The following is a 14,058-nucleotide window of genomic DNA, read 5'->3' as shown; positions in this document are numbered from 1 at the left end:
AACGGCTCCACCCCTCCGGCTCCTTATCCACTATTACATCCAAACTGGGCCTTAATGGGAAATTCAAGACAGACTGGGTGGCGCTGGGCCACCACAGCAGCGATGCTGAGAGCAATGAGCAACTTAATCACTTGGCTCAACATCACAAGGCTATTATAGCAAAGCCAGCCACTGGCTGTTAAAGGCAGCAATGAATGATGCTCTCTATAGATGAATAGTGGCCGCTTGGTGTTTCAGTTTTGCATCTTGCACAGATGATATGCACCTGTGATTTTGTTTAAACAGTTACATAATGTGTCTTATTAGCAAGGACTGGCTAGTGCCATGACTGCAGTGAGGACAAGCAGTGGATTTGTTTTCATCAAACATGTAACGAGGAAATATAGATTGTTGTCACACTCTTCTAATCTAAAAAATAAAGTCAACACGATACATGTAACACAAAACAATTAAAATATGAATTCATTCATTTTCGACCGCTTATCCTCACAAGGGTGCTGGAGCCTATCCCAGATGACTGGTTGCCAGCCAATCACAGAGCACATATAGACAACAACCACTCACATTCATACCTATGGACAATTTGGAGTCGCCAATTAACCTAACATGTTTTTCGAATGTGGCCAGAATTTGGGAGGAAACCGGAGTAACCGGAGAAAACCCACGCATATATGGGGAGAACATGCAGACTCCACACAGAGATGGCCGAGGGTGGGATTGAACTCGGGTCTCCTAGCTGTGAGGTCTGCGCCGCCGTGCAGCCCATTATTATTACATTTATATACATATACATTTCTATACACATTCACATACATAAGTACATTTTCAGTCAGAAATAACTGACTAACTGAAATCACATTCAATTTGGAGTCATGCATGTTTTTGGAATGTGGGAGGAAACCGGAGTACCCGGAGAAAACCCATATATGCACGGGGAGAACATGTAAACTCCACACAGAGATGGCCGAGGGTGGAATTAAACTCAGGTCTCCTAGCTGTGAGGCCTGTGTGCTAACCACTCATCCACCGTGCAGCCCCACAATTCAAATTTAACTAATCAGAGTCATATTACTTCATTTGTCTCGCGTTAACCCCAGGTGAATGTGTATGTAAAGGAAAAGTGCTGATCAAACGCTACTAGGAGATAGTGATGGATTGGTCAGCCTGCTGATGTTCGCTAATTAGCTACATTCGCCCATCCATCTTAATTAGCAAGCAGGACACCAGGCAGCCTTGTGAATGAAAAGCTTGGCAGTGTGATGCTGACCTCATGCAGAAAAAGGAGGCAAGCATATGATATGAACATTTGGACATGCTATGGTGTTAATTGGGGGGGTCTGTGTAAGACAGGATTGTCATAAACAAATGACATGATCACTAATACAGTAGGTACTTCATAGGAAACATTACAGCACTACAGTCATCTCATATTTATCGCAATTAATTGGTTCCAGATCTGACTGCAACTTTTATTAACAAGTGGAATATTTTTATAGTTATAGAAAACCTATTTATGACATTCTAAATATGATTTTTACCATGATTAGACCCTTGTAGACATGAAATAGCATCCCTATAGTCAACTTTACACTCCCAATTCTTGGTTTAAAACACATTATCTCAACGGACCTGGGCCCCCGGGGAGACTCCAGTTCGATTCCACCCTCAGCCATCTCTGTGTGGAGTTGGCATGTTCTCCCCGTGCATGCGTGGGTTTTCTCCGGGTACTCCGGTTTCCTCCCATATTCCAAAAACATGCTAGGTTAATTGGTGACTCCAAATTGTCCATAGGTATGAATGTGAGTGTGAATGGTTGTTTGTCTATATGTGCCCTGTGATTGGCTGGTGACCAGTCCAGGGTGTACCCTGCCTCTCGCCTAAAGACAGCTGGGATAGGCTCCGGCACCCCCGCAATCCGCGGTAAATAAGCGGTAGAAAATGGATGGATGGATGAATGAATGAATCTATTACTGCCAATTCATTCACAACATATATTTTACATGTTGACACATATATCAATATTCTATTTCAATTTTTTTTTTGGTCAAGCAAGATATGTCACATTATAAATATATACAAAGTAAATTCAAATAACAGAATAGTCAATTTCGTAGATCACAGTCACATGACCAAAACAACAAGAGGGAGCCCTGCACACAAAATAAGAATGGTGGACTAAGGAGTTGTGTTTGTACTGCACTATTGCAACAAAACCTCGCCAACCTCTTGAACTAAACAAAATGTAGAGCATAGATGCATACACAATTACACATATCGGATTCTCGTTTTTATTTGTGTTTTGTGGAAGACGACAGACTTGCATGCATGCGTACTTGCTTCTGCTATATTTTCCTGTAAACAGGACCTAAACTATCCACTTCTCGCCCATTCATTTGTTTAGAAAATTGATGCAGTATCATTCTTCACTTCCTTAATGAGTTTAAGTACTTCACATCAACATGCTTGTTATCTTTCATGGTGTTCAACATCATTATTACTTCTCGAAGACTGTCTGCTTCCCCCGGCTCTCTATGACATCATCCTCCTTATTTCTGCCCATTCTGTTGGTGGTCAATAAATTTCACATTCAGACATCAACAGCAGTTAGCTCACACCAGACCGTATTAATGGAAGTAGCATCACCAATTATGGTCGAGATCCGTGTTCAGGAAAGCTTTGAATCAGGCCGTCCCTCCTCACAGGAAATTACAAAACAAAAAAGATTTAGTTGATGTAGTTTTATTGAGACTGTTCTGTTTAATACACAGTAGACTGGGACTTGATGAGTTGTTCGTCATAAAAAGGCAACATAAGCAGGACCAACATCAGAAGGTTCACTGTACATATTTTAATATTTGTATAACATTATAAATATAAATATTAGTATATTCAAGTACAACATCAGTCAAAGTGGTTTGAAAATGTTTAGCAACTTTATTTTTCAGATGTATTACTTGGCTTTACTAAAGAAAATTGCTCATTTAATTGTGTGTACCAACAGTCTTACTTCCATTTTATTCACAGTCAAAACTCAACACAAGCACAAGCAAGACAAAAGGTGCAGTTAACCCTGAAGGATTAGCAAATTGCAATTTCCTTCATTTCAAGCTGTTGGCTCGCTCCTTTTATTTGACTGTGTGGAGTAAAACGGAATGAATGGATGCTCATCAAAAAGGAAAGGTAGCTAAAACAACCTGCCTACATCCCACAGAGTCAAAAGAGGCCCACCCAGTGTGACATTTGCAGTCAGGGACTGTGTGACTAGCTCTCACCGGTGTCTCTGTAATGTCTTATCTTTTCATATCTCTTTACCCATCTGTTCATAAAATACAGCACCAAAGGTGCTACAGATGTTTATGGAGTCTTTGACATAAGGTTGTTTGAGCTTCAAACTGATAAACTGTGCTGTTATGCCAGTTTGTTTATATGTCAACATGGTTTCTTTTTGGTTTCATTTCATTTTTATAATGTGCTGTGGGTCAATTAAAAAACGAGGCATGGGTTGCTAATGGCCGCACTTTAGTCACGTCTGCCTTCACAGCTCTTCAGCAGGGGTTGAGTGTGTGATGTGACGTCAACTCTGACAGCAACCACAAATCTTGTTTACTATTTAGCTTCTTAGCTCTTCCTTTGTCGCAAGTGAGTGACTATAATTAAAAAGAAAAGGGGAGTCTTATTGGAGCTGGAACTACAAAATTTCTATTGCATTTTTATTGTAAATGTTGATCCAACATCAAAGGAGAAGACATTGAGGGAGGTGGGCTGTTCTCACTCAGACCAAGTTGCCACTAGGATTGATTTCTTTCTCACAGGCAATCAATACACAACAATATCTAGCGCTAGCACTGCTTTTATTTACAGTTGTCCCTTGCACGGTTTTTATTTAATAAATGACTCATGTATTATGGTTGAATTTGGACTACTGTTAGTCAAGACAAGTTATATGTATTGTTTTCTGATCGCTATGCGTCAGTAAATGCTACATTGATGAGACATTACATAAGATTGAATTACCTTCACACTGCATGGATTCAGCTACAGCATGTACACATGACATGACATGACACAGTAAAAAAAAAACCTTATCCTCCCATTGTGTGGAAGTGGTAAATTATTGACTTCTTACATTGCTCATCTTCCCCACTCTGATTGAAACCCTTTCTTAAAGGGTCATTGACATGATTTTTCAACATTGCTTAAACATGTTCTACATTGTTAGTTTTGACTGTAAATTACATTTTTGTATGTGCCGTCCACCATTTTGAAAGAATGGTCAAAAGCCATTCATGCAGTGTGCATAATCACCTAGAAATTGTAGCATTGACACACCTTTAAAATGCTTCAAGCTGCTAAAACAATCAAATCAAATGTAGAGCAAAAATAAAGCCAATAATCAAGATGAGCTATCCTCCCAGCTCCCAGCATACCCAGTAGGAACATAATCCCTCCGGCTGGCTGCTAATGAGTTTCCCTTTCATGAACTAAGGCAGGCGGAACCGAAGTTTAAAAGGTTAGTAGAGAAGAAGCTTTGCACAGAACAAACTGGAGTTATCATCTATCTGGACCGGAGGTGTTAGACTAGACAGGGTTACTATTTTTAGCCTATAAATCACCACCCTCACTCCTCTTGGCCTTTCACTAAGCTGATGAGTGCTGAGAGGGAGGGTGGGCTGCAGCGCAGAGGGGGTTTTCCTTCCTGTATGCGAGCTGTTAACATTTGTCTGCAAGCAATGCAGAAACGACTAAGTGGCATTTAACTACAGTTTGGGCCAAATCGCACTGTTCAGGGTGATGAGGAGGCTGGAGCCTATCCTAGCTGACTGATCACCTATAAATCATAGGGCTGACAGGGTGTGTTCACACTTCTATTTTAGTACTCTTGGCCCAGACCAAAAATATAAAAATACTAAAATGATACAAAATGTTCATACAAGTGTGGTTTGGTGTGCACACTTGGAATTTTTGTCAGCGGATAAATAATGCCCTCAGTTATGCATATACGTATGCAAGTCTGTGAACTGATTATGTGATGCACTCAATTGTAATCTGATGCATGTTCAAATGAAATAAAACCATTACCATTACCATGTGTACTGTGTCCGAATCTGGAAGATCTAGAAAGCTTTATGTGTGGGTTATTATGTGTTGTCAATACAAATGGCTGAAAATGAGCATAATAGGTTCCCTTTGAAGGTCCTGCTTATTTCTAGATATAGAATTTTTTTATTTAGGATTTCTTACCAAGTAAAATGCACTTGCTGCATGGACAAATAATTTCACTAGTTTTAAGTTTAGCTTTTTTTTCTTCTAAACTCTGTATTTTATCTTATATTTCGCCAGCCCTTTTTGAAGTGTTTTTAATCAAAGCAAAAAAACACAACCTCAAGCAATCTTCACTCTCTAAATGTACTGCAAAAAAGGTCAGTAAGGATAATTCATAATGCCGCCTACAGAGAACATACTAACTCATTTCTAAAATCACAAATACTTAAACTTGCTGATATAGTTAATTTTGGTACTTTGGTACGAGGTGCATTATTATAAAAAAACAAAAAAAAACTGTATTATGGAAAGCAGGAAGTGAACAAATGTAACAGTTACTGATTGTAAAAGTACCAGATGGAGGGGTAGGATTTAATAAGCTTTGCTTCTTCCTACTCCTTTTGGACATGTGGAACTGTGATGCACTCAATTGTAATCGGATGCATGTTCAAATGAAACAAAACCATTACTATTACCATGTTCTGTTTTGTGTATGTATTCTACAGGAAAAGATCTACATCACAGAACAGGTAGAAAGAATCTTGGGAATACAGCAGGTTGATTTTGTGAAGCTGCAGATGCCAAGCGGCTGAATAAATAGGTTTAGCATCCATCCACCATCTGTCAGGTACATCATGATTAAAACAAGATGAATTCACAAAAGTTTTGGGAAGCCTTTTTTTCAACATCATGAGCCAGCTGACAACACCAGTGCTTTAATTTTTAACTCTTAGCTGTCTCTCCTCTTTACAACATTAGACTTACCGACTTGCTTGACAGAATTCTCAATTCGACACTATTCAACAACTAGGACATGGCAAAATGTCAAGTATTTCCCATGTGTCCAAACATTTAACTGGTACCGTCCATCCATCCATTCATCTATTATCGATGGCGATTGTCCTCACTAAGGTCGAAAGCATGCTGGAGTCTATTACAGCTGACTTTGGGAGAGACGCAGGATTGACTGATGCTGTAACTACATTAATAATGATCAGTTAATGGAATATAATGTATGTCAAATGCAACTATGTTGTACATGCTATACTGATCTGCTGTCCTGCAATACTGGTGATGCTCCCTCAATGAAATGCAATACTTTAAAAGGACCGACTATCCTTTTTCCACTTTTCTGACCTATAAATGTAGTTAGAATGTTGCATTCTTGTGTTAAACGATGCACAAGTTTCAGATAATGAGGTTTGTGCATTTGCATTTAAAAAACAAGTGACGAAAGTGCAAAAAAAAAAAAAACAACACTGTGCATGTGACCATGTTAGTCTCCCTCCAGCTAAGCCTTGATCAAAACTGCTTTTAGACAACATGTCACAGACTATTAGCAAGAGAGACTCCACAACTGTTATTGTTCATTCGGATCCAACAGTGAGTGCCATCAACAGGCAGGCAGCCCAGGGGACCGTACACTATCACATTAACATCAGTCATTGGAAAGTACATCACTGAAAATACTGTATGATAGATGTGTCGCAACATCTCACAAGATTAAAACATGACAGCCTTTCTCATTAAAAAAAAAGTCTGGTGGGCACTAGAACTGCGACAATAACAGATTAAATACACAATAAATGAAAATGAACTTGATAAGTTTGCCGCTTTCGATACATTGCTACGTGCATGCATGTCTGTTTTCTTCATCTTTCACTCAGAAGGTTCACTCACAATGGCATGAATAGTGAGCCCTTTATCAGTCATACAGGCTTTGTCTTGGTGGGTGGAGGCGGGACCGCTAGCATACATACAGAGTGCAGAAGAGTGTAAAGTAAATTAAATTAGTAGACTGCATGGCTCAGACGGTAGTGCGGTCATCTCCCAATCTGAAGGTTGCTAGTTCAATTCTGCATCATGATCATCATCCTTGGGCAATATACTGAACTCCTGATGTTGCGTCATCAGTAGGTAAATGTGCTAACAGTGTCAAAGTGTTTTCTTTTTTGCTATTATCATTGCATGCTTTTCTCATAACAACTCTACTTTCCAATGATGGCTATTCTGGATAGTCAACTGACTACTCTGTTTTCAAGATTCTGTGTAAAATCTGTTAACTTGCTTTATAGATATACAAAAATATCCAAGCATAAAAAAAAAGAGTATTAATCCCCATTGATGATTTTACAGAGTTCCATCAGACCATTGCAATTGGTTTACACATGAAGGCATTTGCAGGTGGAGTACTTTATATATAATGAGATACTGCACAATATGCAATACAAAGGATGAAAGTAAATTAAGTTGTAGACTCATGTATAGTCTCTTTATGTGTCTTGTGACACCCTAACTGTATGATGTATATATGTTGTGTATGCTCAATTTTACATTAAATCAATTCAAAGAATATTACACATACTACAAAACGTGCTAAATAGTTGGATTTAAGATGCATATAATTCTTTCAGGGAAACAAAATTCATGGACCTATTTAAATGCATCCAATAAACAAAGCCCACCGAGAATAATAATCAGTCATGTTTGTTTTCCCATTTTTTAAGAGCATGGGAATGCAGAACATAATCTATTCTCATTTACTGATGCTTGCTGCACTTTTATGAGCAAATTGTGACATCTATATGATCATATTGTCCTCCATAATGTTGTCTAGTGTGGACAGAAAGAAGGCTTGGGGAATGCCTGTCTGTGGGTTTAATGACCTTCCTCTTATTTCTGCAAGGCACTAACATTCCACTGGTAAATAATATAAAGCAGCAGAGTATTTAAGGTGTGAGATGGGCCTCCCCAGAGAGGCGCCAGAAGATTTCAGAGGATGCGTAACTCTGGGAATAATAAAGAAAATATGTTTAATTGAACTTAACTTTAGTTTTTACAGTGAAAAAATAAACAGAGTTCAGAAAATAGAGCAGAGATCAGAAAACTAAAATAGATCTGTTTTTCAGAGAGTAAGGGAGGCTCAACCGTTTACAGTATGTTCTCTCAGAGGAGGCTGACTGGGACCCACTGACATATTGGAAATCATTTTAAAAGCAATGAAGTCAAAATTGTGTTTTTGTTTTTCTCATTTCAGTTGTGAAATGTTGATATTTGTCTTTGTCACTCCTGTAAATACAATGCCTACCCCTTCTTGCATTTGCATATTTTAGCTCTATTTAAAACCGCATTAAGGTCAAAATGTTCAAAATGCAGGTCTGTATCTTCATGCTTCACTGATAATGTTTTGTTGTCAAGTATGGTGATTTCCCACTTTGTTTTGCAGTCCTTGAACCCATCACAGTTGCTGTCAGATGCAAAAGTGATACTGAGACACTGTGACTCTCATTCAGTCTTTTCATTACATCATCAGTCATAAGTGGTGATGAAAATACAGTTCATACTTAAAATGTGTTTATAAGTATATGACAGGTTCTGGAACTGTAATTAATAATTGCAACAGCCACACCTGAGCAAAACATCAACATCACGCTAAAAGGAAGAGTAACTGATGGGGCTCAGAACGGAAACCCAGTGAAAAGCAGGGCTCTACTGTAATTGTATAGGTCACCTAATCTGGGGTTGATGCTATACTTACATTGTTCATTCATTCATTTTGGAGCCTATCCCAGCTGTCATCAGGCGAGAGGCGGGGTACACCCTGGACTGGTTGCCAGCCAATCACAGGGCACATATAGTAGACAAACAACCATTCACACTCACATTCATACCTATGGACAATTTGGATTCACCAATTAACCTAACATGTTTTTGGAATGTGGGACAAAACCGGAGTACCCGGACAAAAACCCATGCATGCAAGGGGAGGACATGCAAACACCACACAGAGATGGTTGAGGGTGGAATTGAACTCGGGTCTCCTAGCTGTGTGGCCTGCACGCTAACCACTTGTGCAGCCTGCTTACAATGTAATGTATGTAAACATTTAATAACGTCACATTTCATACTAACAAAGAGAAAATCACATGATATACAAGTAAATCACACTGTACTGCTCCCTGTCTGTGTAATTGCTACATAATAGTTTTCAGATATAAATCTGCATTGCGTTGATTCGCATTTCAAGTGAATGCTACTTGAGTATGAATAAAAACATCTAACATCAGTTAAATGAATCCTGCCTGGTACAAATTAATATGAGACGCACTATGCATGTTTGAAGTGTTTGCGGGCCTATTTACTCTGTGCTGAAAAAAACAGTCTTCACTTCTGATGGGGTGATTCCACGCCTTCATGCACAGTCAAACCTCAACCCCACATTGGTAGTTTCGGTCAGCACTTTTAATTTTACAGCAAATTTTACAGCACACACTGCCTCTGTCATTTCAACACTGTCGACTGCCGAGTGATAACCACAGTGTGGTGTTGTTGGTCTGGTTGGAGGAGACGGCCAACATCATCGCTTGAAGGAAGCATTCTACAGACGACAAAGTCTATTGCTTGTGACAAGCCATGATGCCTGTGGCGTAGATGATGTAATTTATCCCCACCCCTAATCTTGTTTTCAATCCCCTAGCAGGCTCCTTGTAATGAGACTGTGTTTCAAGCCTTTTCACCACAAACTCATCCTGAGCAATTTATCCTTTTAAATATTACAGCGCTCTAAAAAAATGTACATTTGGGCTTGCTGACACCAATATTCAGAAATATTACAAATTATTTTCTTTTGAGTATGACCAGGCTCCCATTTCTGCGTCTAGGGATTTCAGTCTGTTTACAATTACCTGCTGCATATTGGGTGTGTGAATGTGTGCGTGTGTATGTGTGAGCAAAGGGCAAATCAGTGCGGATTGCCCCGGGTCATATACAGTAGACTGCTGGTTAAGTGGACATCAATGATGCAGCAGCAACACACCCACATAAACAAGCACACGTCAAACCTCTCAGTTTCATCTGCTGAGCCCCTTTGGTGAAAGGGGAAGCATCTGCATTATTGATGCTCCTGTCCTGTAAAACACTGAACTCGCTCAAGCTGCAGCTAACATTACACCTGGCAGTCAACATGAACAACATTTTGTTAAATTAATTGCATAAATACAAGCGAGCTTACGTGGCCCTTATTTTGTAATACCACTTTGTTCCTTTGGGGGTGTCACTGAGCCAGCTACAGTTGTGTTTCCACTGCAACTTGTCAGTGGGCGGGTTCTAGCTGCAGTATGTTATTTACACAAATAGTATCACTTCAGAGCAGCAAGACAGCCTGTAATTGAATTAAACAAAGAACATATTCACATCAAGGAATATCTCTAGTTACACCCGAGCCTAACAAACTAGATTACTTCACCATTTATAGTCCGTTCATTTCAATCCACCATCCATTCATTGCTATTTGCATTGTAAAAAAAAAAAAAAGTCCAAAAGTATTCGACCCATTCTCTCCCTATTTGAAGCGCCCTTTTGTATTTGAGGGTATCTAACCACACTGCTGGCTATTGGTTGATCAACAGAAAATTGTCACCTCAGTGTTAAAATGAAAGGATGAAATGTGAAGAAGATTTTTTTTAAATACCATTTAAAAACGGAGGCGATAGCAATAGAGAAACACATTTTCACGGGAAGAACAAAATCCAAAAAATCCAACTGGAATAGGTGCAGACTCAGATCTTTCTGTGCTGGTTATTGTGTGTAGCTGCTCTAGAGGAGTCCACAACAAAAAATAGCATAATAGGTCCCCTTTAAATAATAATTGAATAACTGTCTCTTTACCAGAAAAGAGGCAACAGCCCTTCACCTTTGGACAGGACCTATGCAGACCTGAAAATGAATGACTGCGCCTTAAAAGGATCCTGTGGCTTTTTGATAAGTTATGGTCATCTTGTATCTTGAATCAAATCAAGGTTACCCTGGCATGCATGGGTTACAACTAACTGTTTAATGTTCATGTTTGCATCTTCATGGGTGTTCATTCTTTTTTTAGGAATGGTGTTGTAAAACATAGACGTGACTCATTCAATGCAGGTAGTCTAGATACTGCAGATCTGGAGGATATTTACTTGCCATGGGAGTTATTGCATTCGTGGACTGCTTGCCTGGGAGGGAAGCAGCATGCCATGTAATATGTGTGGTTGCCCCTGACAACAACAATACCTAGCGCACATGTAATAATAAAAGACTAATCGAGTATTTTCTTCTTGCAAGATATTACCATTGTATCAGTTATGAAACCATAAAGTGAAGCAGGAAGCCTGCATGAAGTAATGTGTGAGACTAATTTAACACTGGTGCACCAAAGCAGTCTCCAGTCTGAAATATTTCTTTCCTACAAATCTATTCCTTCTTTTTAACAAAGCTATTGTATTAGATGAGTATAAAGAGTGCATCTTCCCTAAAATATGGAAATAAGCACCAGAACGTAAGCAAGCACAAGAGTGATGGAGGAATTTTAGCTATACAATATACTATAAACCAGGGGTCTCAAACACACGGCCCGCGGGCCAAATGTGGCCCGCAGGACACTAGTTTAGGGCCCCCGCCTTGATATGAAAGTTTAATTTTAGTGCAGGCCCACGCAAGTTTGATATGGATGCTGTATGGTATCATGTACCCAGAAAAAAATATTACTTTTGATTAATGTTCATGTTAAAGGTTAAATAACTGTTAATAGTTATCCTCCCTATCCGTGTGGAAGTGGTAAGTTTTTGGCTATTTAAGTTTAAAGGAAATAACTTGAAGGCTACTGTTTAGGTTGCTAGCGCTCTAGTTTGCGAGTTAGCATGTGTCACAAGAGCCTGCAGTTGCGCAATATGTTGTAAATAAAAAGAGTATAAATGTGACTATAGTCGTGTTTTGTCATGTCTACAGGGCTTTAATAATGCTTTGTTCATTTTAATCTGAAAAAAAATTGTCTACCCACCAACTATATGTGGTTTCTTAAGTTTTTATTATTTGCCGTTTTATTATTATTATTATTATATTTATTTATTTATTACTGATTGATTGATTTTCTTTATTCTTGATTTGTTTATTTATTTTTCATCTTATTTTGTGTAGAAAAACAAAAAGTAAGATATTTGAGAGCAGTGGAATGTTTTATCAGAGCTTTTATTGTAGAAAATCGAAACCAAAGCAAAGTTTATTCATTTTTCTGTTTTTAATAAATGCGTTTGGTTTTTTTTTGGAAAACCTAATGCGGCCCAGTCTTGCCCAGACCCTAGCTCCAGTGGCCCCCAAGTAAATTGAGTGTGAGACCCCTGCTATAAACAATGAGTTCTGCTTCTTCCTACTCCTTTTTGGACATGTTGAATTGTGCAAGTGTTAACAGCTGATGTTTCTCAATGTATACTTAAAAACCCAATTTTTATTTCAAGTACCCCTCTGAACCCTTGTATCTGCTTTCAATCATAAACTGGCTGAGTTCACACTATTTTTGGCCCAAGGAGTTTGATGTCATCTTTCTAGCGCTCTATTTTAAGTCTTGGTCGATGATCTTGAACGGCACACTGCCTTATCTCCGATTACAGAGACCATGTTGGGCTTCTGTAACACAGAATATTTACACGTCACGGCCACCAAGCAGGCACGCAAATGGACTTTCACATTTGGCAGGCGGTGGTCGATGGCACATGGCTGTTACAGGAAGTAAATGCTTTGAATTGTTGTTTGTTTTTTGTTGTTGTTTTTTTTTAAATACCCATCTTGCCGTAGGTGAAATAGCCTCACAGTCACAGCAAGCTGCTGGGATCACACATCATCCTTTGACCTAGGAATGTGGATGTGCTGGTTTTAGCCAACCGTTCTCTTCTAATGTTGTCTCCAGGCCTCGTCCCCACTAATGGCAGCCTAATCTGCCAATCATTTCCTTTTTTCTGAAGCCAGCTGGATTACAGTTATTATTTAGAGTTAAACCCTGAACTCCTGAACTGGCTCAAAAGCCAACATGTTTTAAAATGACAACCTGATTTTCTAAGTACTCTGAGGCAGTATTACCAAGAGAGAATAATCCACTCTTCCCAGGCAGTACGGAGATGGTCAGTCACTAAATACAATATTCCAATCCCATTTCCTAATGGTGGCACCAAGGGACTTCGCTGGAACATTGATATTGAATGAATTGAATTATCCACCTGCTACTGTAGCAGGCCAGTCACGAGACATAAACAATATGCATATACTTATCATCAGCTCCGATGGAGGCATGTTTTCATTAAAAAACAATACATTATGTACAGTATCACTATTAAATGTCCCTTCTTGAGCTTGGTTTGTGCTACTGTTTAGTCAGGGGTTGAGTGCAAATCACTGCCAAAATTGTAGGGACTGTGTTTTCCAGTTAGTCCACTTTGTGAGCTACTATGACTAGTCAACTATTTCACTTGTTAGCTTTAGTGTAGGGAGACCGACACTGTTAGTGGTGCTGAAAGTACATTGTGTTACAACAACCACTTATAATGCACATGTTGAGACAAAACACAGAAAATAATATACTAAAGGTTGATACATCACGGCCGTTACAGTCCGAGTTGCCATGATGCAATGTTAGGTTTTCTAGGTTATAATGTCAAGCTGCACAAGAGGATTTAGAGGAGGAGGATCGAGCTTAAGGAGCGTATGCGAGTGCCTCAACCCAGAAGTAAAAGCCAGGGTTTATACAGAATGGACTATTTCCTATTGTTCTAACAGTAATGTGTCCCAAGAGCCAGCTTATGAGCACCAAACATAAGAAAACTCTATCATATCATTAATAACCTGCTTACTCCACTTTTGCCCTTAGTCGGTTAAAAAAAAGACACTCCTTCCTCATGCACCTCATACCGTCTCTAAGACGCCCCTGGCTAGATGAGCTAGTATAAACGCCCACCAAAGGACAGCTTTGGAAAATAAAAATAAAAATCAGGC

The 14,058-nt window shown here is 39.1% G+C and overlaps 1 protein-coding gene across 1 annotated transcript in view; it reads right to left on the bottom strand.

Annotated features, from left to right (window-relative positions):
- The window catches only part of prkcaa (protein kinase C, alpha, a), a 100,873-nt gene that overhangs the window by 47,647 nt on the left and 39,168 nt on the right, over nucleotides 1-14,058 (bottom strand). The window lies entirely within an intron of this gene.

This window comes from Doryrhamphus excisus, chromosome 1 (genome assembly GCF_030265055.1).
Source record: "Doryrhamphus excisus isolate RoL2022-K1 chromosome 1, RoL_Dexc_1.0, whole genome shotgun sequence".
Taxonomy (NCBI): Eukaryota; Metazoa; Chordata; class Actinopteri; order Syngnathiformes; family Syngnathidae; genus Doryrhamphus; species Doryrhamphus excisus.
This window is presented reverse-complemented; position numbering and strand designations above follow the sequence as displayed.